Below are 21,245 nucleotides of genomic sequence, written 5' to 3' on the forward strand. Positions count from 1 at the left end.
TTTGAGGATTTGATTGGCCCATCCCTAATATGCATATATAACTTCTTAAGTTTGCGCCCCGTTGGCGACGACCCATGCCGGTCACGGAAGCGTGTCGTCGCGTGGACCAGGGATGCTGGGTAAGAGATAGGCCACGGCACACACCAGTGAGAGCCAAACGGCAACCCACCACATCGCTTCTCGCGCCTCGCTTGCACACCCTTCAAGCAATAAAAATATGATCAGGTATAGAGACTGTCACGTTTAAGCTGTCTTTGTTTATATGACTGTGTTTTATAAGTTGTCAGCATACACCGTCATGAAGTTATATTATTTTCACAGAAATATTGAGAAAAAAATATATATATATACACGTGGTAATTGATCTTAGATTTAAGGTTTGAATGTTTTTTTTCTAATATTACTTTTAAGAGAATTATTTTGCGTTTTTGTTACATGAAATGTTCCTCACTGCATTTATTCCTCAACGGAATAGTACGACGTTAATATTGATTAACATGTATTGTTAACAGGTGTTAGTTTCAAGAATGTTTTGCCCTTGCTGGCTTGCACCACAGACAAGAAAAATGAATCTAGTCCGCGCCTTCCGAAGCCATAGTGCGAAGGTGTCGCAGTGACGAGACGACACTGGAACTGGAGACGTATTTTAGAGGACCTGGTCCGAACTTTCTAATTTCCACTTTTCCAGGAAAATTCTGGACTGTTTCGTCACGATAATCCATGGCCGACTCCACCACCAAAGACCTTATTCTCTCTATTTGAGTGTCACTGTCGCAAATAATCCCGCTGTAACCGAGACGTTGAAGCGCAAATGATATATAGCATGTCCCATAACTCGACGGCAAGCCGTGAACAGTTGATATGTCAGTTAATCAAGGTTCTGAATTTTTTTTAAAAAAAAGGTTGTTGCAGTTTTTGAGTTATAGGCATTTTTCAAAAAGTTTTTTAAATCCCCCACCTTGCATCAAATTATTACATACCGTGACTGAACATTTTCGCTGCGCAATCATTACTATTTGTAACAATTCAATATAATATTAAACATGGTATTCTTTTGAGGGTAAATATGTATTAATCTCGTAGTCATTAACTATGAACTTATGAACACTAATGAGTAACCAAGCAAACCTCATTTTGGCTACATTTGGAGGTGCTTAGTTCTGACTTAAGTAGATAAATTTTGATTGAAATCCGTTAAGAATTATTTTCCTTTCTAGTTTTGACTTTTGCTAACCTAGCAAAAAATGTTGTGTCAACCTCTAACATTTATGTATAGACTAATAATATATTGAGCATATTAAAAAGAAAAGAAATGTGCAATATTTGCAGTAAAATTACATGTCCTATTCTGTATATCTTATTCGGTATTATATTCTATGTAAATGTTAAAATAATATATACAAAATGAGCTAGAATTAGAAGGAAAACTTTTGGCTGCAGGTTAAGCCCAACAAACTAAGTTAAAAATCTCTATATGACTTACGGTCTAAAGTGCTTCACAAGACTGGTATACGTCTTTGAAGATAGAGCTGAACAACGTATTTTTGTTGATAAGAGAGAAAACGTATTTAAGATGAAACACTGAGGTCTGGATCATGTTTAACTGAATGAAGTTCTACAACCACCGCGAATTTTGTAGACGAATAAAAATTATTTCAATTAAATTAATTGGGGGTAGAAACACGTCACAAAAACATGTAGAAAATTCAGGGTGTAATGGGTGTAATAAAGGTCTCGCAAACACTTTGCGCGACGTTTTACGTAAATTATATCACACTTAGTGAATATCTCTTGAAAATATTTGCCGCAGAAAAAAAAAATGCAGGAGAGGTGTAGTGTTAAATTTACAGTAATAGCTGGGGGTACGGTTTTTTTGCGAAAAGATTTCGAGACACGGCTGTGTGTTAAAAATACTGAAGCATTCTGTATTTCGTGGCTGGTTGAGTTTCTCTCAGGTACGTGTCTACAGTAGACAGATGTATTCCGACCTTGCGGCCGGCGTTCTCACGTTCCCCTCCCAATATGCGCCCTTGAAGGGTAGGGTGGGAGTATCTTCCAGTTCTCTTTTAAAACATTCCAGAGCTTTTTAATATGCAGAACGGTTAGGGATCGCTCCCTATTGTTGATTGGGAGGGTATTAGGGCTTCGGCACCGACCAGCGGCTGGGGCCACCAACCCAGCATAGTCTTTGCCTCAGCCCCTCCACCACACTCAGCTAACCAGACAGTTGGCTGTGACTTTATCAGCACTGCTGGCGCCTTCCCCAATCTCCCACATCTACAGTAGACACACGACTCATAGCTAGGGACACCTGCATTTCGCGATTTCATTTCATGTCAAGGTATTTCACAAAACACTGTAGCTTTTTCTAAGAGTCATGGCAAATTGTGAGGGTGCATCAGTACTGTGACCACATTGTCATTGGCCCCGTCAAGAGCGGGACGACACCTCTCACCGACCTCAGCCAATAACCACAGCAGAAAAGCTACAGTATTTTGTGAAATACCTTCACACGAAATGTATTCGCGAAATACAGGTGTCCGTACTCATAGCAAACTTGTGCGGAAGCAAACCCATCCTGATGGTTGGCCTAGTCAAACGTTGCAATAACTTATCTTACAGACGGCCGCCAATCACAACGAAGAAACTGTTGGCGCGGACATAATTTATTGCCTTCTTACGAGCACTCAGATTGCTTCGCGAAAAATGCACGCCTTAAGTAATAGCCCTAACTAATAATAAAGTAAAAAGTCATAATTGCGTGTGATACCCCACCTTATGAAATTATATTTACGAACTTTTCCCAACGTCCTTATGATCATATCTTTAAGTCGAGGCCACACAGAAAGCTACGCTATGTTCGAGATATTCGCTATGTTCACTGCGCCGGGTGGCCAGACAGGATAGTCTAGTTCACGATGTCGCGGAGACGCATGCCGTGGGATTCAAGTAATTCCGATGATAATATTCTGCTGGCTCTCTCAGTACATAAACGTAAAAATAAAGGGTTCATGAAGTAAATATAAAAATTAATTAATTAGGAGAATTTCATTATTTCATGAAGCAGTTGCGTTAGGACAAAGCCAAACTTATGGATTATTTCAAGATAAACACAACCCATTTTTTTTTTTTAGCATTACCTTTAAATCAAATTCGAGGCATTGTCCTGCATATCCTGCATTCTATATTTTTTCCATAATTTATTCCATAAACATGGTTATTTTCGTACTTCTTCAATAAAATTTTCCGTCGACATCATACCAATTTGAAGCAAACCTAGAAGTACAGCACAATTCCGAGCGAAAACAGATGCTTTTTGTTCATCTGTGCATGCGCGAAGTCAGCGAGGTTTTAGAAAAATAGCCGGGAACCAAACACCTGGCGACGTCGCCAACATAGCTAACAGAACGTTGTGTGAAGTAGCTTGGCTTCTGGGTTTTAGTCGTGTCCTTGGCGAATAATACACCGACGTTTCGGTCGACATTGCAGTCGACATCATCAGCGAGCAGTTACCTACTCAACACTAGTAGGTAACTGCTCCCTGATGATGGCGACTGCAATGTCGACCGAAACGTCGGTGTATTATTCGCCAAGGTCACGGCTGCAACCCAGAAGCCAAGCTACTTCAGACAATGGCCGTGAAAGCCTGAGAACATTATTAACAGCTTTTTGTGGCCAGCGACACCTGAGATGCAGCTGGCTATATTTCACTCGCGTGGCGAACCTCGCGGACATAGCGAGCATAGCGCCCCGTGTGGCCGTAGCTTCAGCCTGCGGTCTCTACCTGCTTGCAGAGTCAGCAGCAGTAACGCGAAGGTCGCCAACCCGGAGAGACAGTCCCGCGCCATTCAACTCCTCTGGCGTCGACTGCTCGTCTCGTCCCGCCGGGTGTTCGTCCCCGACGACGACTGATCGGCGCCAGCGGCACACGTCGCTTGCAGCGCTGACCTCGCGTTGCAAATAGTACCTCGTTAGAAGGTTTACCCAACACGTGCGCCAAGTCCTCGCGTCCTCCCTCCGCGGACTTTACTGGTGTTTGCCGAGAGAGGGCGTCCACGCGAGGGGGGGGGGGGGGGGGGGGGGATGTCTCGGTCGGGCAAATCAGGACCGGCGTGTAAACAAGACGACGGCGAACCATCGGCGAGCTGACACCTTCGCCCAGCACAAGCAAGCACGATCGCTGTGTTCCGGCTTCCCTGATGAAGTGTGGCTTGGCTGATCTGCATTGCTACGAAGGCTACATTCGGGCCGCTGGAGAAACTGATGTGCGCGGTTTTCCTGATTGCGGGCGGGGCTGTTGAAGGCAGGGCAAACAAGTGTAAAAAAAAAAACTCCTCTTGCATTTGTATAACCTCTGTGTTAAATAAGAAATGGGCATTAATTCAGATATTTGGATATGTTGTAGAGGTAGAGTTTGCACAAGCTGTTTATAGACTGGCTCAATTACTAAAGATAATATTCACAATTGGAAAACAGTTTTAAATATCGTGTTTATGGGAAAAATGATTTTTTTAAAAAAATACAATTCCGGGATGATTGTTTCATTTTACGGTCTTGAAAACCCTACTAACAAACTTTTGTTAAAAAATAAAAATAAAAAAAAACATGTTTCTCAGACTGAACAGTATTTGGTGAACACTTTTCATTAGAACCAATGCAAACTTTTAGGGTACAAATCTTTTTATTTATTGAAAACTGCATGAAATTATAATTTTTTTCTATATTTAATGTTAATGTACTCTGAGAGAACCTATTGTGAGTTGTGCTGAGGATCTTAAATGAATGTTTAAACTATCAAACTTTTATTTTGGAGCCCCAAGTTAGTACCTATCGTCTGCGAAAGCGATGATACTGCTTTCATTTACATTAGCACACAGATATATATGTATATATTTGTGTATATATATATATATATATATATATAATCAATAAGAATGGACCAAGGATACTTTCTATAGTGCGTCTCATCCTTAGACTGCAGTGTGTCATTTAATGGGCATTTACTTTCTCTTTCCAATGCACAATTAATTGTTATCATTAGCGCTGTCCTTGTTTTGTTAAGCTCTGTTGCCAGATATGCATCTGAAAGTAGACACGTTTCAGACACAACTTTGAAAGTTAATACTAATTTATTGGAATGTATCTGAAACATATTTTGTAAAATATCATTTGGATGAGTATTTTGAAATACATTTTATCTCTTATATTTTATGAAGAGAATAATCTGATGATACAAATTTTTTATTTCTAAGGAGCCATAATTGAAAGACGCCGTCTTGGTATTAAATTAATTGCTAACCATATTTTAATAAAATTTATAATATTAAGATTTTTTTATTTTTTGAGAATAGCGTATAATTTTATGGAATAACTTGTTATTAAATGTGGCAGAAAGCTTTAAATAAAATATCCTGTTGTGGTCTGCAATGAATTTGTTTGTCAGAATAAAAAAATGTAATAAACTGTCAAAATACACTGATATATGGTCTTACTAACATTATGTGTAAACATCTAACTTCGGTAACGAGAAAATTCGTGTGTTTTCATGTTGCAAATAAACTTTAATACGAAATTTAATGTAGAATTATTTAAAATAATTACAAGCATGATAAATATACTTAAAAGTATTCATTTTAGAGGAAATTGTAAAAATGTTTCCTGGAGCACGCCCATTAGCATCCATCAGCGTAGTGGCCGGAACTATACCTGGTGCACATCAGCACGGTGGTTGGGGCTATACCTGGTGCGCATGCATCAGCGTGGTGGCTGGTTCTATTCTTGGTGTAGGCTAATCAGCGTTGTGGCCAAGGCTATAACTGGTGCGTGCCCATGAGCGTGGCACCCATCATTGTCATTCCTGTCACTCTCCAACCGACGATCTGACATTACTTCCATGCCTTGTTTATTGGCAGATAACTGGGTGTATGTGCCCCCAGGGCCGTCGAGAGCAGGCCGGGGCCCAGGGGATACTAACAGTGGGGCCCCCTCCCATCAATGTTAAAAATACCTAATGTTATCAACAGTGAAAGGAAAAATTTTATTCTCTAATTAAAATACGACATTTAAAATAATAAATGGCGTGTACTTATGTTATTAAAAGTCAGAAAATTATTTATACTAACATTAATAATTTTAATAAAAACATGGGGTACAAAATAAACTGTCAAAGTCTGATCAAAGGAAATCACTAATTCTACGTAAATAATTTACATGAAAAATGGCATGCAAATTAAATTCGAACACAATGAGATAAGCATCAAAAACACCATGAATTCCACATAATTAAATTACATAAAACTTGGAGTACAGTAAATTATACTCGAAAACTGGGCCACAGTAAAATAAGAGATGTTATAAATTTATCAATCATTTAAATGAAAGCCTGTAGTCTGCCACAGTCTGATCACATGTATTGCAAATTCCACATAATGTAATTAAATTACTTAAAAAACATGAGGTAAAAATTATACTGGGCCACAGATAACAGATGTTGAAAATTTAACATTAAAAATTTACATAGGACCTACATAAAAGTACACAGTACAAGTAACAGCACTCTTATCACAGCCTGAACACAGAGTTACAAATTCAAAATTATTTTAATGGGGCTTTGCGAGCTTTGCGATTAGCAAATATCTCAATGACCTGATTAAAGTCTAATTTTTTCGCAAGTCTGCCTTCCACTGCTAATGTTCCTAGGTTGGTCAGACGGTCCTGGCACATTGTAGATCGCAGTACATTCTTGATCCTAGACAGAGTACTGAAAGATCGTTCACCTTGTGCTACAGTCACGGGAAATGTGCAAAATAATCGCAGAGCAACAATAATGTTAGGAAATAAACTGTCCAGTTTAATTTCATGCAGTTCATTTAGCAAATCAATAGGTGGAAGAATTTTCTGTCCTAGATTGGAAAGATGAATTGCTTTTACATAGATGTAACAGTTCCTCACATATTTCCTCACTTATGTCCACGCTATATTTATCATAAATTTGCCTTCCACTGCCGTCGGCTGCGGTCTCGTGTTCGAGTCCGGGCGCGAGTTCTAGCGGGGTGGCTGGTCTGGTTAACGTTTTATGTTCCGGGAGGGCGCCAGGCTAGCTCGGTGTCTAACCAATGTGGGGGGGGGGGGGGGGGGGGGGGGTCGTGGTTCGTCGCCCCAGCGTGGTCCGCTAGAACCGTCGGCGGTATTGCCTGGGAAATTACGTTAAAGAAGAATGCGTGGGATTGCCGTAGTAGCGACGTGCCTTTATTCAAGGGGTTGACGTCACACCATACAATTACTGAGCACAGACATGCCCCTGAGGGCTACTTGTCCGTTGCGAGGTGCCGGCCGGTACATGTTCAATGTTTCGTGCCACTGGTTACTCGGGTAACAGTATGCAGGCAAAGTACACTTGATGCATGAGAGGCGCGCACAGATGACGTGGCGCAAAGTTACATTAACAAAGTACACTTAATGAAAATTAGGCGCGCACAAATGACGTGGCGCAAAGTTACGTTAACAAAGTACACTTAATGAAAATTAGGTGCGCACAAATGACGTGGCGCAAAGTTACGTTAACAAAGTACACTTAATGAAAATTAGGCGCGCACAAATGACGTGGCGCAAAGTTACGTTAACAAAGTACACTTAATGAAAATTAGGCGCGCACAAATGACGTGGCGCAAAGTTACGTTAACAAAGTACACTTAATGAAAATTAGGCGCGCACAATTGACGTGGCACACAGAGTTTGTGGGTGACTGGAGTCGGCCAGTCCCGTAAGCGATTGTTTCTACGCGGGTGCCGTGCCCACTGGGGTGGTACACGCACCGCCACTAAACTTGGCGAAGTTTCCCTTGCGGGTTTGTGGTCAGCGCAAAGGCGCGTGGCCTTAAGAAAAGTTCTGTGGTTTGCGGGAGGCGGCCCGTGCCGTATGCTGAAGAGCGACCCTGCGCACCAGGTGTGGTGCGGGGCATCTTTACGTTTACGCGGTCGGATTAGGTCCTGAACCGTAAAAAATGGACCGGGCACGCACGGAGAGGTGAATAGAAAAAGGTTTGGTTTATGCTAAATGACTATATTAACCGGACGTTACTGGCGATGAAGACAATGGTTGTGGTCTCTCCGTGGGACGTAGGTCCGTCCCGGTCCGCGAGTCGAGTTGAACTGCCGAACTGGCATGGCGTCCGGTGGCGCGTCGGCCCCTGCCGCGCCAAGCTTGACCTCATTACGTTAAAAACTAAATGACTGCGTCTGGAAGAGACTTTAAGGTCGCAAAATTCGTAATTAATTGTTTGAGGGGGAATGGGTGTGGTTCGTCTCTAGTCCACTCGGATTTAGTGTGCTTTATAATAATAATGTCTGGTTTGGCCGTTCGGCTCGGTGGCTCGCTCGACTCGGGTGGGCCACGGCCAGGGGTGCGTTCCGTTAGCGGGAGAGTATACTGGCGGGTGCAGGTCGGGCTTAGGGATGGTCGTCGGTCGGACGACGTCAAACGCCCCCCCCCCTCGAGAAGCCCGACCTTGCGCCGCTTATGGTCCCGCCACGTGGTAGCACCCCTAGCTCCGGCAGCCCTGTCCAGTTAAGGTTCGCGGCTCTGCAGCTGATAGGCCCCGCGTTCTGGAGCAGGTGTGTGCGCCCGTGGGTCGGCAGCTGGTAGGGTCGGCGCTCTGGACCTGCTGTGCACGCCACCCCGGCTGCCGCGGTGGTGGACCGGCCGGGGGCGGCGTCGTGGCGCCTGTGGTGGCCAGCGGCTGATAGGGTCAGCACCCTGGATCTGATGTGCTCGCCACCCCTGCTGCTGCTGTGGCAGGCGGGCCGAGGGGCGGCGTCGTGGTGCCTGTGGAGGCGGGAGTGTTGCCGCCTTAGGGGTGGCAGCACGTCCGAGCTGGCGGGGGCCATGGCGGCCGCAGCTGGTACACCCTGTCCCTTGCGGATGAGTCGTCCTGGGTTGGCGGCCTAGAGTGATGGGTGGTGGTGTTTCGCTTTGTGGGTCTCCCGAGGTCGTACTCAGCCAGATACCTCGGGTATCGCCGGTCTCTTTGGGGTCTCCCCGTCTGTGGGGTTGGTGGCGCGGGTTCTGTTCCGTGCGTTGAGTGTGTCCTTGAGTCTGCCGGCATGTTCGGTTGGTCGGGCCTCAGTTGTTGGTCCCTGACGTCACCCGCTTGCGACCCACTTGCGTAGGGCTGCCTCCTGCGCTCCGGGATACCTGGAGCTTCGCTTGTCTCCGTGTCGTTGGGGTCGAATAGCTGGCGTGGCTCCGGTCCTGGGCGCGGTGCAGGGTTTCCCTCATCGGGTTCGTCTACGAACATCCGGAATGTGGCGTCCGCGAGAGAGGCCGTGTGTCCCCATGCTCCGCGTGTCGGGCTTACTAACTGGTCCGCGTCAAGTTCCTCTGGTTCCACTGCGATTGCCGTCACGTCATCCGGTTGCGGTGTTAAGTCCCCAGTCGTCATTTCGGTGATCGTGGCATGTTCGTATTCTGTCGTTCGTCCTGGCTGGTGCGGTGTCGTTGCCTCGTGCGGGACTTCTGGCGCGGGTGATAGTAGGTCTTCCGCGTTCTGTGCGTTCGCCTCTAGTATCGGTGGTGCGTCATCGCGGCCGTCACCTGCGGGTGGTGGACGGTGACCCTCCTCCGGTCCATTGTATCCTGGTCGTTCGTCAAAGTTCTGGTCTCCTGGGGGAGGTTCCCCGGGAATCGAGGCGAGGCGTAAGTCGTCGCGGTGGATTTTACGCACTCGTCTGCCCCCAAGTCGGACCAGGTATGACGTCCTCCCTAGAGGTTTCTGCACGGTGTAGGCCCCCCCCCCAGCGGGGGTGCCAGCCCGGCGCAGTAGTTGCGAGGCGCTGCGGACAGTGGATGTACGCGAGCGTATACGCGATCACCTGCTCGCACCGCGGGGGGCTCCCGCGCAGTTTTGGGGGTGATTTCCTGCGTATAGTTCGTTTGGCGCTGTCTGGCGGCCTCGTGCATTGCTGTTAGGCGCCGTGCACGCTCCCTCTCTCCTTCCCCGGTGTGTGGGACGCCGTGAGTGGCCCACTCGCCTGGTAGTGGGAGGTTGTTCCCCTGTACCATTTCCGCCGGGGTTCGCCCGGTCGCAGCGTTTACGCGGCGGCGGGTACAAAACAACGCGTCGGCGACGTGCTGGTCCCACTGGGTGTGGTCGTCGCCGAGTCTGAGGCGAAGTTGGACCTTCAAGTCCTGGTTCCTGCGCTCCGTGGGGTTGGCCCGAGGGTGGTAGGCTGGGGTGGTGTGGTGCTGGATGCTCATCCCATTACACCACTCCTGCCACTGTTTGCCAAGAAATTGACTGCCGTTGTCCGTCAACGCTGATTGCGGGTAGCCCCACCGAGGCAGGAACTCGTGAGTCATGAGGTGGATGATGGTGTTGGCCCTCGCGTTGCTACAGGGGTAGGCTTCCGTCCATCGCGTAAACATGTCGGTCACCACGAGCAAAAATCGCTTGCCTTTGGGTGACCTGGGGTAGGGCCCCATCACGTCTAGCGCGATGGTCTGGAATGCCTGTGTTGGTTGGCGGGGTTGTTGTTGTTGTTCGCCGTCCCGTCGGCGTGCTTTACGCACTTGACATACTTCGCATTCGCGCACGTATTCCCTGACGTCCCTTGCCATCCCGGGCCAGTGGTGGTGTTGTGAGACCGCTCTCTGGGTTTGGTCTGCCCCCGGGTGGCCTGCAAGGTCGTGGTCGTGCACGAAGCGGAGTACCGCCTCGCGTGCTTCGGGTGGCACGTATGTCTTCCAGCCTCCCGCGCCCCCTGGGGCACGATTTAGGATGCGGTTAGCTTCGACCCTCCAATTTGCGTGGGGTTCCTCCCTTAGGCGATGTCGCCGTCGGTCGGCCTCGGGAGACTGTTGTTGGGCTGCTAGTACCCGGAGGTCCAGGTCAGCGGCAGTGTTAGGTGGTGTGTCAGCCCCTTCCTCATCCGTGATTATGCGTGTGCACGTGGCTGGTGAGTGGTGCCAGCTGTCCTTCGGGGAGAGGGGTAGCATCTCCTCCCACCCTTTGGCATCTGTTACTTCGTGCTGATCGCTAGGGTGTCTGGATAGCATGTCTGGCAGTTGGTTTTCCTCTCCGGGTACGTGTTCCACTACGAAGTCGAACGACTGGAGAAGGAGGGCCCAACGTATCAGTTTCCCTTTACGCCCCTGCATGGTCTGGAGCCAGGTAAGGCAGCGGTTATCCGTGCGGAGGGTGAATTTCCGCCCTTCGAGGTGGGGACGGTACTTTTTCACGGCCCATATCACGGCTAAGCATTCTTGTTCATTGCTATGATATTTCCGCTCAGCGGACCCGAATTTCGCGCTGGCGTACTCAATGACCTGCTTGTTCCCCTGGTCATCCGTTTGAAATAGTACCGCTCCTACCCCTAGCGCGCTTGCGTCGGTCTGGAGGATCAACGGGCGTTCGGGGTCAATGCGTGCTAAAGTATGACACCTGGTGAACGCGCCCTTTACCTGTTCAAATGCCTGTTGGGCCCAGGTGTTCCAGCGGTAGCGGGACTGGGGGGACAGTAAATCTGTGAGTGGTGAAATTACGTGGGAGAAGTTTGGTATGTAGTTCCTTAACCAATTCACCAGGCCGATGAATCGCTGCAATTGTTTCCGTGTGCGCTGGGTCTCTGCCGCTGCGATTTTTTGCAGGTGGGATGGTTGCGGGTGGCTCCCTTCCGCATTAACCATGTGCCCTAGGAACTCTACTTCCCGCGTGCCTAGATGACATTTCGCCGGGTTGGCTGTTAGGTGGTGGGTGGCGAGCCGTTCGAGGACTAGGGCAAGATGGCGACAATGGTCCTCCCACGTCTCCGAGAAGACGATGACGTCATCTAAATATGCGAGAGCGAACTGGCCAAGGTACGCCTCCAGCACTCGGGTCATCATGGCTTGAAAGGTTGCTGGCGCGCATTTTAGGCCAAACAGCATGGCTCGGAATTGGAAACGTCGGCCATCGGGGACCGTGAATGCCGTTTTCTCCCGGTCTTGCTGCCGTATGGGCACTTGCCAGTACCCCGACTTGAGGTCTAGGGTGCTGAATATCCGGGCTCTACCTAGACTGGCTACAGCGGTCTCGACGCTGATCCGTGGGGGTGGTGAACTGATTGTCACAGCATTTAGTGGGCGGAAATCCGCGCAAAAACGTAATGTGCCGTCCTTCTTAGCGGCCAGTACTATGCATGCGTTATATGAGCTGTTGGAGGGCTCTATTACTCCGCTGTGTAGCATCTCCATCACTTGTTCGCGTATTAGCCGCTGTTCGCGAAACCCGTACCCGCGAGGTGACTCGTAGATGGGTTGATCGGTGGTGGTGGGGATGGAATGTTCGGCTACCGTGGTGCGCCGTAGGGGCTCGGTGGTCGTGAACACGTCCCGTTGTTCGCGTAAGATCTTGTTCACCGCGGCTTCGTATTCTGGGGGAACGTTATGACGCAAGTCGGCGAGAGTCACGCATTCATTTGCCGGTGTGGGGGCTCGTCCTATGGCGTAGACTACGAACCTTTCGGACTGACCGACATTCACTTTGGCGGGGCCTAGTTCCAGAACGGCGTCGTGTTCGACCAACCAGGGCTGACCTAGCACGAGCTCTTCACTTAGGTCACTCACAACGATGGCGGTCACGTTAGTACTTAGCTCTCTTAGGCTTACCTGGACGTCAGCGTACCCCACCATTAGCCGGCGTGTGTGGCGGTGGCCAGGCGTAGCTCACCCCGGTGTGGGCGGAGGGAGCCGGGGGGTACCAGCGAGGGGTGGATGAACACGTGGCTCGCTCCCGTGTCCACGAGTGCAATGGCTGGTGTGTTGTTGACCTCTACCGGTATGCGGAGCAAGTTGTCCGGTGGTTGGGTCAGCTGCCCGATTCTTGGGGGTTTGTGCCCCCCGGGGGTCGTGTTGGTCATCGCGTTTGTTGGGTCGGCGCGGTGGTTCGTTACCAGTGCGTTCGTGTGTGTGGTAGTTCCCGCGGCCGTTGTTGTCGCTGGAAGGTGGGTGGTGGTCACTTGGGGGGTTGGGGGACTCTGTTTCAGTTCCCCCTTGGCCCGTTTCCCGCCGGTTGTGTGTCGCGCGGCCCTTGTTGGCGGCTCTCCCTCTGCGTATTCCCCTTCCGTGGGCACTCATTGTGCCAGTGGTAAGTGCCCCTTGGGCACCCCAGTTGGCAGTGAGGCGGTCGGGGGGCTGTGTTGGCGTCCGCTTGAGGCGCCTCCAGCGCGTAGGGCGGGCGTCGGTCGTCGGGGTGTGAGGGTCTGCGTTGTTGGGGCGGTGGTGCCCCTTGGATGGCTAGTGGGCGCCGGTCGTTCAGCGGGTTGGGGTCCTCCCGGTTTGTCCTGCGCGGGTTTCTCCACCAGGCTCTCTGGAAATTTTGTTCCGTGGCTACTGCCAGTTGGACGTAGTCTTCGACAGTGGTGGCGCGTCCTATGCGTAGGAAGGGCTGGAGTTCGTCTCTGAGGAGTAGCGTGATGGTGGGTAGTGCCCTGGCTGGTTCTACGAGTGGTGATATCCGGCGGAATAGTTGTAGTTTGTGGGCTATGAAATTTTCCACTGGTTCCCCCTCTCGCTGCGTGCTACTGTAAAATTGTGAGGTGCATTGTACCAGTGTAGCCCCGGCGTTGAAACGGTGGTTGAGGGCCTCTGCGAACTCGGGCCACTCCATGTCGGCCCGTCCCCATAGTTGCCACCAGGCGAGGGCGGGTCCCCGCAACCGTTCGCTGGTCCTCTCAGGCCACTCGTCGACGGTTATCCCGCTGCGTGCCAGGCGCACTTCGCATTGGTGTGTGTATTCTAGGGGGCCTTCGTGGGGTGCTCCGCTAAACTCTGGTAATTTCGCCATGTAGTTCGCTGTCCGCGTCGTGTAGGTACGTGTGGCCTCGGGTTGGGTGATGGCCCCACCCTCGGCAGCGGTGTTGGTGCAGGTTGCGTGTCCGCACTCCTGGCGCGGTTGTGGTTTCGTATCGGTTGCGGCGGTTATTGGTACAGGTTGTAGTGGTATGGTTAACCCCGTCTCTATTTTTCCCTTCCAGATCTGATCCCAATTCACTTCCCATTGTTCGTGTTTCGGGTCGGTCTCCGGTCGTGTTCTGTTCAGTGATCGGCATTGGCAGGTGTTCTGCCAAGGTAATGGTCCCGTTAGTAGGTCCATTGTTCTCGGCCGTTGGCATTGCGCGCAAGTCGCGTGGTCTCCGTGTGACAGCATGGTGCATGGTTATTGACAGCTGAGCTCTGTTGACGGGGCGGGCGCACGTGTTGTCTGTTCGCCAGCAGCGCAGTCTGTGCTGTTAGGCTGTTCCACGTGCGGGCCGCGCTGGCCGGCTGGATGGGTGCCCGGACAGTCGCACAAAGCGGACGGGTGGAGGATTGAAAGGGGAGGGGAGCTGTCTGGATGGCCGCGCGAAGCGGAGAGTTGATAGGGGGTGGATGGGTGGGGGTTGAGTGCCCGGATGGCCGCACAAAGCGGAGAGTGAAGAACGAGGGTGGTTAGGTGGGAGGGGGGGAAGAGATCTCTGACCGCCGCGCGAAAGTGAAAGCGGGCGGGTGCGGGAGTGACGGGGGTTGGGGGTGGTGCTAGGCTGTGATGTTGTTCGCCTGCGTCGCACGCTCTGCTGGAATGTCAGCGCTGGGGGTGGGGGTTGATGGATCCTTTGTCCGCCGCTCTTGGCGCGTCCAAAATGGCAGTTTTCTTGCCGTTTGCTCAATTTTCACATTTTTTGCTTAAAATTTTGCCACACGCAGGGGCGCCATTTGCCGTCGGCTGCGGTCTCGTGTTCGAGTCCGGGCGCGAGTTCTAGCGGGGTGGCTGGTCTGGTTAACGTTTTATGTTCCGGGAGGGCGCCAGGCTAGCTCGGTGCCTAACCAATTGGGGGGGGGGGGGGGTCGTGGTTCGTCGCCCCAGCGCGGTCCGCTAGAACCGTCGGCGGTATTGCCTGGGAAATTACGTTAAAGAAGAATGCGTGGGATTGCCGTAGTAGCGACGTGCCTTTATTCAAGGGGTTGACGTCACACCATACAATTACTGAGCACTGACATGCCCCTGAGGGCTACTTGTCCGTTGCGAGGTGCCGGCCGGTACATGTTCAATGTTTCGTGCCACTGGTTACTCGGGTAACAGTATGCAGGCAAAGTACACTTGATGCATGAGAGGCGCGTACAGATGACGTGGCGCAAAGTTACATTAACAAAGTACACTTAATGAAAATTAGGCGCGCACAAATGACGTGGCGCAAAGTTACGCAAAGTACACTTAATGAAAATTAGGTGCGCACAAATGACGTGGCGCAAAGTTACGTTAACAAAGTACACTTAATGAAAATTAGGCGCGCACAAATGACGTGGCGCAAAGTTACGTTAACAAAGTACACTTAATGAAAATTAGGCGCGCACAAATGACGTGGCGCAAAGTTACGTTAACAAAGTACACTTAATGAAAATTAGGCGCGCACAATTGACGTGGCACACAGAGTTTGTGGGTGACTGGAGTCGGCCAGTCCCGTAAGCGATTGTTTCTACGCGGGTGCCATGCCCACTGGGGTGGTACACGCACCGCCACTAAACTTGGCGAAGTTTCCCTTGCGGGTTTGTGGTCAGCGCGAAGGCGCGTGGCCTTAAGAAAAGTTCTGTGGTTTGCGGGAGGCGGCCCGTGCCGTATGTGTCATATATGTGTTATGTAGTCTATGACGGGATGTGAGTGTGAGAGGCAGTCTGGATGTAAAGACAACAGGTTGGTATTGAAAGTATTAAAAAGCACAAACCATCGTGCTCAATGTTGTTCTTATTTAATATAATTATAACAAATCATGACATGGCGCAGTCGGTTACTGAATTTACGTGTATTGGAAGAAAAGTGTAATGCGGAAATATGTGTACCTATATATTAGAAGGTTAAGACCACGTGATCAACGAGAGGAAGAAAATAAGCATCATGAACCAGCTAAAACCACCGAAGGAGCTTTGCTGGGAAGGCAATGTATCAGAAAACTTCAAGAAATTCAAACAACAGTTTGATATATACATGTTGGCTTCGGGAGGAAACAAGCAAACAGATGAGGTGCAAGTGGCAATTTTACTTCACATCATGGGCGTGGAAGGTCAAGAAATATTTGAATCATTCGAGTTACAGGAAGATCAGAAGAAAAATTTGAAAAGTGTTTTGCAGGCATTTGAGAATTATTGCGTCCCCAAGACAAATGAAAGTGTGGAAAGGCATGTGTTTTTTAACAGGGATCAACTAGAAGGGGAAGATATTGACACATATGTAGCAGATTTAAAAAGACTGAGTAAGAGCTGTGCATTTGGAGAAATGCGTGATGGGTTAATTAAGGATAGAATTATCAGTGGGTTACGTGACAAAGAAGTGAAGAATAAATTGTTGAGAACAAATGATTTAACTTTGCAAAAGTGCATACAGATATGCAAAGTGGTTGAACTAACAGAACAGCAGTTGCAAGCATTAAACAAGCAGAACAACAGTTATGAAGTGAATCGAGTTTCAAGTGAGTGTAAGAGACAAGGTCAACAGAGTTCTTATAGGCAGCAACCAGCAGAAGATAGAAGAGTTCCAGCACACACAGTACAGCAGAGCAGGTGGGACCAGCGCAAAAGCAGCATGGACGATCAAGACAATCACGAGTCCAGCAGGGGATCAAGTTTTTCATCACGGGGAAAACAACATTCTACATACAATCAGCAGGTGGGAAGAAATTTTCAAGGTAATAAGTCGATGACTTGTGGCAGATGCGGTTACTACCATGAACGTAAGGTATGTCCAGCGTACAATAAAATATGTCATAATTGTGGGAAGATGGGCCATTTTGCCCAAGCGTGTAAAACAAAATTTGTATCTCATGTTGTTCAAACTAATTGTTGTGACACTCACAATAGGAACACAAGTGAAGGTAGTGATGTTATGTTAGAAGGTAATTTAGAGGAGGCTTTGATTTTGGGAAAGGTTGACTTAACAGAAGGACCTAAAAAAAGTAGAAGATTGGATAGAGAAAGTTCAGATTAAAGACAAGTACATTAATTTAAAACTGGACACTGGTGCTCAGGTTAATGTGATGTCAGAAGACCTGTGTAACAAGCTACACCTAAAAATTCTACCAACCACAGCTAGGTTGCAGAATTTTAATGGGTCCCCTATTGAAGTCATAGGTAGATTAGTGGCAAAAGTAAGTTTTAAAAGTGGAACACAGGGTGTGCTTGAGTTCCAAATTGTTAAGTCAGGCACTGGCACACAGTCTGTCTTGGGATTACAGAGTATCTCTAAGTTTGATCTAGTGAGGAAAGTTAATGAGATTACCACCCCAATGGCTGATAAATATCAAAAATATTCAGAGGTATTCACAGGTATAGGGTGTATAGACTATACATATGATATTAAGTTGAAAAAAGATGCTCTACCCCAAATAGAGGCATGTAGAAAAGTGCCATTTTGCTTATTAGATCCATTGAAAACAGAAATAAACAAACTGATTGCCTTGGGAATTGTTAAACAGGTTACGGAACCAACAGAATGGGTGAATTCATTAGTCATAGTTCGAAAGCCAGATAAAACATTAAGAATCTGTTTAGATCCTCATGCACTGAACAAGGCCATAGTGAGGGAAGTATATCAACTACCCACATTTGAGGAATTGGTTTCTAAAATGCCACAAGCAAAATATTTCACTATTTTAGATGGATACAAAGGATTTTGGCAAATTCCCTTGAGTGAAGCTAGTCAAAAACTTACCACATTCAACACACCATTTGGTAGGTTTTGTTTTACAAGATTACCATATGGCCTTTGTTCAGCACCTGAGGTGTTTCAAAGAAGTTTTGCAGACATTTTTGGAAATCTGGAAGGAGTGCAACTGTACATAGATGATTTGATTGTATGGGGTTCAACATTAGAGGAACACGATAATAGGTTAGCAAAAGTACTAGCCACTGCAAAAGAAAAAAATGTGCGTTTTAACAAAAATAAATGTAAATTTGGAGTTACGGAAGTCACATATGTGGGACACACACTATCCCACCAGGGTTTCAAACCTGATGAAAACAAAGTCAAAGCTATCTCTGAAATGCATGAACCAAAAAATAAGAAGGAATTGCAAACCTTTTTGGGAATGGTGACGTATGTAGCTAAATTTGTGCCTAAGTTATCTGACATGACATACCCTATGAGACAACTTCTAAAAAAAGAAGTACTTTGGCAGTGGTCAGAATTAGAAAGTAATGCCTTTAAGGAAATAAAAAATGCCTTAGTGCAGCGACCAGTATTACAGTATTTTAATACCAATGCGTCAGTTGTTCTGTCAGTAGATGCATCAAGTTACGGGATAGGTGCCACTTTATTACAAAATAACCTACCAGTAGCTTATGCTTCACAATCTTTGACTTCATGTCAGCAAGCTTATGCGCAAATTGAGAAAGAAACGATGGCAGTAGTCTATGGGTGTGAAAGGTATAAACAATATGTGTATGGAAGACATTTCATAATAGAGACTGACCATCAGCCGTTGATATCCATATTTAGAAAACCTTTGAATCAGTGTCCACTTCGCTTACAGCGTATGAGACTAAGGCTACAGGAATATGATTTTGAACTCAAGTACGTACCGGGTAAGGATTTAGCAATTGCAGACATGTTGTCGAGGGTAAACATAAAACAAGAGAGCAAGGATAAATTTGATTCTGAAATAGAGGCTCATGTATGTGTAGTGCAGGAAAAAATACCTATTACAAAGGATCGCTTAGTAGAATTTAAGCAAGCAACAGAAAATGATGAGGAATTGCAAAGGGTAATAAAATATACTAGGGAGGGTTGGCCATTGAGTAGTACAGAATGCGAGGCCATAGCAAGACCGTATTACAAATTCAGAGAGGAATTGTTTGTACATAACGGGTTGTTGTATAAAACAAATCAAGTAGTGGTTCCAAAAGAGATAAGACAGAAAATGTTAGCAAAAATACACTATCATCACTGTGGGATTGAAAAATGCAAAAACAGGGCAAGACAACATTTATACTGGCCAGGGATGACCATACAAATTGAAAATTTAGTGGGTAACTGTGAGGCATGTATTCAGTTTCAAAAACTGCAATCTCCGGAACCTATGCTGACTAGGATGTCTGAAGAACCATGGCTTATGTTAGGTACAGATATTTTCTATTATAAAAACAAAAATTTTCTCATAGTGGTAGACTATTTCACAAAATTCATTGAAATAGTAGAACTTTCTAATATGTCAAGTGAGGAAACAGTCAGAAAACTCAAATCAATTCTAGCAAGACACTGTATCACAGAAACAATATATTCTGACAATGGTCCTCAATTTAATAATAAAAAGTTTAGGGATTTTGCTAAGAAATGGGGTTTTCAACATATAACTTCAAGTCCACATTATCCAGCTTCTAACGGTATGGTTGAATGACAAATACAAACGGTCAAAAGAATGTTGAAACGAATAGATCTAGAAAACAAAGATAGTGACCTAGCTCTGCTGGAGCTCAGAAATACACCTATCACTAATACCATTCCATCATCAGCCGAGTTATTGTTCAACAGAAAAGTCAGAAGCATGTTAAGTATTAACACCAAAGCCCAACATGATTATAACAACATTGTGCAGGAATTTAGGAACAGAAATATAGTCAACAAACATTACCATGATAGGAATGCTAAAGAGTTAAGAGAACTGGCAGAAGGGGAAGTAGTGTATTTTGAGGATGCAGAGGTTGGGAGCCGGCCGTTAAGGAAGGGACGTATTCAAGAAATGAGTACAGTAGGACCAGTTCTTATCTAGTAGAAACCGAGAAGGGTAATATTGTCAGGAGAAACCGTCAATATATATATACGACTGGTAATCAGGTTCAGTTTAACAAAATTGACAGGAAAGAGTTGGTAGGCAATGAGGAAGCTGTGGAAACTGATTCTGGGGGCATGGAAATCTTTGCTCAGAGGGATCTCTCCCCAACTAATAAAAACAGGGGGGAGAGATTGACTCTGACTCTAAAACTGACAGCAGAGTGACCACAAACAATACTCGAGTGAATTTGGGTACCCAGAGAACACGTAGTGGGAGAATATGTAATAAACCTAAATATTTGGATGATTATATGTAAAGTGTCATGTATACTTTGTAAAGATGATTTTATGTAAAGGGTCATGTATACTTGGTACAAAAAAAAAAGGGAGATGTCATATATGTGTCATGTAGTCTATGACGGGATGTGAGTGTGAGAGGCAGTCTGGATGTAAAGACAACAGGTTGTTATTGAAAGTATTAAAAAGCACAAACCATCGTACTCAATGTTGTTCTTATTTAATATAATTATAACAAATCATGACAGTATGCTGAAGAGCGACCCTGCGCACCAGGTGTGGTGCGGGGCGTCTTTACGTTTACGCGGTCGGATTAGGTCCTGAACCGTAAAAAACGGACCGGGCACGCACGGAGAGGTGAATAGAAAAAGGTTTGGTTTATGCTAAATGACTATATTTACCGGACGTTACTTGCGATGAAGACAATGGTTGTGGTCTCTCCGTGGGACGTAGGTCCGTCCCGGTCCGCGAGTCGAGTTGAACTGCCGAACTGGCATGGCGTCCGGTGGCGCGTCGGCCCCTGCCGCGCCAAGTTTGACCTCATCACGTTAAAAACTAAATGACTGCGTCTGGAAGAGACTTTAAGGTCGCAAAATTCGTAATTAATTGTTTGAGGGGGAATGGGTGTGGTTCGTCTCTAGTCCACTCGGATTTAGTGTGCTTTATAATAATAACGTCTGGTTTGGCCGTTCGGCTCGGTGGCTCGCTCGACTCGGGTGGGCCACGGCCAGGGGTGCGTTCCGTTAGCGGGAGAGTATACTGGCGGGTGCAGGTCGGGCTTAGGGATGGTCGTCGGTCGGACGACGTCACCACATTCACGAACTTGATCCTGTTCTATCTCAGGATATTTCCACAAGATGCTGAAAATGTTACACAAGTCTTTAGCTGCTTCAAAACGCTTCGTCAAATTTCCAATAACAGCATCCAACAGTACATTAAATACTTGCCAGTGAAAATGTTCTTCTGGTTTGCTTGTTCGAAAGCATCTGCAGAAAGATTCTCATCTGCAAACTGTTTCCTGCACCGTTTTCTTTTTGATTGCTCCTTTGATAACCCTGGTAATATATTTAGACATTCTGCAACACATTTACATTCAGCCCAAATCGAATCCCAGCTATTTCTTATGGCCGCAATGTTTTCAATCAAATGCTGTATATTTTCTACTTCTACATCCAGT

This window comes from Bacillus rossius, chromosome 1 (assembly GCF_032445375.1).
Source record: "Bacillus rossius redtenbacheri isolate Brsri chromosome 1, Brsri_v3, whole genome shotgun sequence".
NCBI classification, from domain to species: domain Eukaryota; kingdom Metazoa; phylum Arthropoda; class Insecta; order Phasmatodea; family Bacillidae; genus Bacillus; species Bacillus rossius.